The following is a 6,365-nucleotide window of genomic DNA, read 5'->3' on the forward strand; positions in this document are numbered from 1 at the left end:
CTCCCAGGATATATTACACCCACTAATCACTATTGAGGCTCCTCCCCCTGGGATATATAACACCCCCCTATCACTACTGACACCCTTCCCATGGTAAATCACATCCACCAATCACTACTGAAGCCCCTCCCCCAGGATATATAACACCCTCCAATCACTACTGTGGCCCCTCCCCCCAGGATATATAACACCCACCAATAACCACTGACCTCCCTTCCCCCAATCACTACTGAGACCCCTCCCCCCGGGATATATAACACCCACCAATCACTACTGAGACCCCTCCCCCCAGGGTATATAACACCCACAAATCACTACTGACACCCCTCCCCCCCCGGGTATATAACACCCACCAATCACTACTGACACCCTTCCTATGGTAAATCACATCCACTAATCACTACTGAGGCCCCTCCCCCAGGATATATAACACCCTCCAATCACTACTGAGGCCCCTCCCCCCAGGATATATAACACCCACCAATCACTACTGAGACCCCTCCCCCCAGGATATATAACACCCACCAATCACTACTGACACCCCTCACCCCAGGATATATAACACCCACCAATCACCACTGATCTCCCTTCCCCCAGGATATATAACACCCACCAATCACCACTGACCTCCCTTCCCCCAATCACTACTGAGACCCCTCCCCCCAGGATATATAACACCCACCAATCACTACTGACACCCCTCACCCCAGGATATATAACACCCACCAATCACCACTGACATCCCTCCCCCCAGGATATATAACACCCACCAATCCCTACTGAGACCCCTCCCCCCAGGATATATAACACCCACCAATCACTACTGAGACCCCTCCCCCCAGGATATATAACACCCACCAATCACTACTGACACCCCTCCCCCCAGGATATAAAACACCCACCAATCACTACTGAGACCCCTCCCCCCAGGATATATAACACCCATCAATCACTACTGACACCCCTTTCCCGGGATTTATAACACCCACCAATCACTACTGACCCCCCAGAATATATTGCACCCACCAATCACTATTGAGACTCCTCCTCTGAGAGATATAACACTCACCAATCACTACTGACACCCCTCCCCCCAGGATATATAACACCCACCAATCACTACTGACACCACTCCCCCCAGGATATATAACACCCACCAATCACTACTGACATCCCTCCTCCCAGGGTATATAACACCCACCAATCACTACTGACACCCCTCCCCCCAGGATATATAACACCCACCAATCACTACTGACACCCCTCCTCCCAGGGTATATACCACCCACTAATCACTACTGGGACCCCTCCCCCTAGGATATATAACACCCACCAATCACTACTGACACCCCTCCCCCCAGGATATATAACACCCACCAATCACTACTGACACCCCTCCTCCCAGGATATATAACACCCACCAATCACTACTGACACCACTCCCCCCAGGATATATAACACCCACCAATCACTACTGACACCACTCCCCCCAGGATATATAACACCCACCAATCACTACTGACACCCCTCCCCCCAGGATATATAACACCCACCAATCACTACTGACACCCCTCCCCCCAGGATATATAACACCCACCAATCACTACTGACACCCCTCCCCCCAGGATATATAACACCCACCAATCACTACTGACACCCCTCCCCCCAGGATATATAACACCCACCAATCACTACTGACACCCCTCCCCCCAGGATATATAACACCCACCAATCACTACTGACACCCCTCCCCCCAGGGTATATAACACCCACCAATCACTACTGACACCCCTCCCCCTAGGATATATAACACCCACCAATCACTACTGAGACCCCTCCCCCCAGGATATATAACACCCACCAATCACTACTGACCCCCCCAGGATATAATATACCCACCAATCACCATTGAGACTCCTCCTCTGAGAGATATAACTCCCACCAATCACTACTGACCCCCCTCCTCCCAGGATATATTACACCCACTAATCACTATTGAGGCTCCTCCCCCTGGGATATATAACACCCCCCTATCACTACTGACACCCTTCCCATGGTAAATCACATCCACCAATCACTACTGAAGCCCCTCCCCCAGGATATATAACACCCACCAATCACCACTGACCTCCCTTCCCCCAATCACTACTGAGACCCCTCCCCCCGGGATATATAACACCCACCAATCACTACTGAGACCCCTCCCCCCAGGGTATATAACACCCACCAATCACTACTGACACCCCTCCCCCCAGGGTATATAACACCCACCAATCACTACTGACACCCCTCACCCCAGGATATATAACACCCACCAATCACTACTGACACCACTCCCCCCAGGATATATAACACCCACCAATCACTACTGACACCCCTCCCCCCAGGATATATAACACCCACCAATCACTACTGACACCCCTCCCCCCAGGATATATAACACCCACCAATCACTACTGACACCCCTCCCCCCAGGATATATAACACCCACCAATCACTACTGACACCCCTCCCCCCAGGATATATAACACCCACCAATCACTACTGACACCCCTCCCCCCAGGATATATAACACCCACCAATCACTACTGACACCCCTCCCCCCAGGGTATATAACACCCACCAATCACTACTGACACCCCTCCCCCTAGGATATATAACACCCACCAATCACTACTGAGACCCCTCCCCCCAGGATATATAACACCCACCAATCACTACTGACCCCCCCAGGATATAATATACCCACCAATCACCATTGAGACTCCTCCTCTGAGAGATATAACTCCCACCAATCACTACTGACCCCCCTCCTCCCAGGATATATTACACCCACTAATCACTATTGAGGCTCCTCCCCCTGGGATATATAACACCCCCCTATCACTACTGACACCCTTCCCATGGTAAATCACATCCACCAATCACTACTGAAGCCCCTCCCCCAGGATATATAACACCCACCAATCACCACTGACCTCCCTTCCCCCAATCACTACTGAGACCCCTCCCCCCGGGATATATAACACCCACCAATCACTACTGAGACCCCTCCCCCCAGGGTATATAACACCCACCAATCACTACTGACACCCCTCCCCCCAGGGTATATAACACCCACCAATCACTACTGACACCCCTCACCCCAGGATATATAACACCCACCAATCACCACTGACATCCCTCCCCCCAGGATATATAACACCCACCAATCCCTACTGAGACCCCTCCCCCCAGGATATATAACACCCACCAATCACTACTGAGACCCCTCCCCCCAGGATATATAACACCCACCAATCACTACTGACACTCCTCCCCCCAGGATATATAACACCCACCAATCACTACTGAGACCCCTCCCCCCAGGGTATATAACATCCACCAATCACTACTGACACCCATCCCCCCAGGGTATATAACACCCACCAATCACTACTGAGACCCCTCCCCCCAGGATATATAACACCCACCAATCAATACTGAGACCCCTCCTCCACTTGGGATATATAACACCCACCAATCACTACTGAGACCCCTCCCCCCAGGATATATATAACACCCATCAATCACTACTGACACCCCTCCCCCCAGGATATATAACACCCACCAATCACTACTGACACACCTCCCCCCAGGATATAAAACACCCACCAATCACTACTGAGACCCCTCCCCCAGGATATATAACACCCACCAATCACTACTGACACCCCTCCTCCCAGGATATATAACACCCACCAATCACTACTGAGACCCCTCCCCCCAGGATATATAACACCCACCAATCACTACTGACACCCCTCCCCCCAGGATATATAACACCCACCAATCACTACCGACACCCCTCCCCCCAGGATATATAACACCCACCAATCACTACTGAGACCCCTCCCCCCAGGATATATAACACCCACCAATCACTACTGACACCCCTCCCCCCAGGATATATAACACCCACCAATCACTACTGACACCCCTCCTCCACTTGGGATATATAACACCCACTGATCACTACTGACACCCCTCCCATGATATATCACCCCCACCAATCACCACTGAGATCCCTCCCCCCTTTGGGATATATAACACCCGGCAATCACTACTGACACCTCTCCCGGGGGATATGTTACAACTTCCATCACTAATGAGACCCCTGCATAGATTTATTACATTGGCGGGTCACGGGGGGTGGAAGGATGAAGGGGTTATAGGGGATGGTCCACATTATCCATTCCATACCAGAAGAAGAAGAAGTCATATTCTGTAGTCATCTCCTTTTATTTTAATATTGTTTGCTAATTTGTCTGGATTGTAACATCCGTCTTTTCCTTTCATGCCCTGCCCCCCCCCCCACCCCCACCCCCCAGTGATAATAAATCTGAGAATTGAGAATCTGGTGTTCATTGCCCAAAAGGATGCAGGAAGAAGAAGGGGTTGTTGTGTGTGTGATTGTATTGTGTCACCGGCCCCTGTACACTGATTGGTAAGTCACTGAGATTGCATTCTGTGGCTGTATATTTATGTATATTGCAGAACTTGGCTGACAGACAATGAGATGGCCAATCCGATTGTATGCAGGTTTGTATCTGTGTATGGAAGTTATAGGTGGGCACAGATCTCATTGCCAGACAGGGACTGTATGACTGGTGCGTGTATGGGGGAGTGGGAAAGATGAATGCGTAGGATTCTGGTTCTGAAGCCTGGGGAAATCACTTTAGCCCCCCCCCCCGTCTTATACAGGGGCTACCAGTCACATTTAGTGCTGCTGGGTGATAGACAACTTTATTAGTTTATAGTCTACATCAGGGGTGTCAAACTTAAATTCATTGTGGACCACTTCGGCATTATGGTTGCCCTTAAAGATCCGGTTGTATCTGTAAGACTATGTATCTACTTAGATACTTAGGAGTACGCAGTATACAGCGTGTAGAAGTATCCACCATATCTAAATCCACCATATCCACCATATCCATATCCACCATATCCATATCCACCATATCCATATCCATCATATCTATATCCACCATATTCATATCCAAAGTATCTACCATATCCATATCCACCATATACATATCCACCATATACATATCCACCATATCCATATCCACCATATCCATATCCACCATATTCATACCATATTCATATCCACCATATCTATATCCACCATATCCATATCCACCATATTCATATCCAAAGTATCCACCATATCTATATCCACCATATCTATATCCACCATATCTATATCCACCATATCTATATCCACCATATTCATATCCATCATATCTATATCCACCATATCCATATCCACCATATTCATACCATATTTATATCCACCATATCCATATCCACCATATTCATATCCATCATATCTATATCCACCATATCCATATCCACCATATTCATACCATATTTATATCCACCACATCCATATCCACCATATTCATATCCAAAGTATCTACCATATCCATATCCACCAGATCTATATCCACCATATACATATCCACCATATACATATCCAAATTATCCACCATATCTATATGCATCATTTACAAATCCACCATATCCATATCCATCATATCTATATCCATATCCACCATATCCATATCCAACATATTCATATCCAAAGTATCCACCATATCCATATCCACCATATCCATATCCACCATATACATACCATATCTATATCCACCATATACATATCCACCATATACATATCCACCATATCTATATCCACCATATCTATATCCACCATATACATATCCAAATTGTCCACCATATCTATATGCATCATTTACAAATCCACCATATCCATATCCATCATATCTATATCCACCATATACATATCCATCATATCTATATCCACCATATCCATATCCAACATATTCATATCCAAAGTATCCACCATATCCATATCCACCATATACATATCCAACATATCTATATCCACCATATACATATCCAAAGTATCCACCATATCTATATCCACCATATCCATATCCACCATATCCATATCCACCATATCCATATCCACCATATTCATACCATATTCATATCCACCATATCTATATCCACCATATCCATATCCACCATATTCATATCCAAAGTATCCACCATATCTATATCCACCATATCTATATCCACCATATCTATATCCACCATATTCATATCCATCATATCTATATCCACCATATCCATATCCACCATATTCATACCATATTCATATCCACCATATCTATATCCACCATATCCATATCCACCATATTCATATCCAAAGTATCCACCATATCTATATCCACCATATCTATATCCACCATATCTATATCCACCATATTCATATCCATCATATCTATATCCACCATATC

Source organism: Lithobates pipiens, unplaced genomic scaffold (assembly GCF_037356315.1).
Source record: "Lithobates pipiens isolate NorthernLeopardFrog02 unplaced genomic scaffold, aLitPip1_a1.2 Scaffold_87, whole genome shotgun sequence".
In the NCBI taxonomy this organism is placed as follows: domain Eukaryota; kingdom Metazoa; phylum Chordata; class Amphibia; order Anura; family Ranidae; genus Lithobates; species Lithobates pipiens.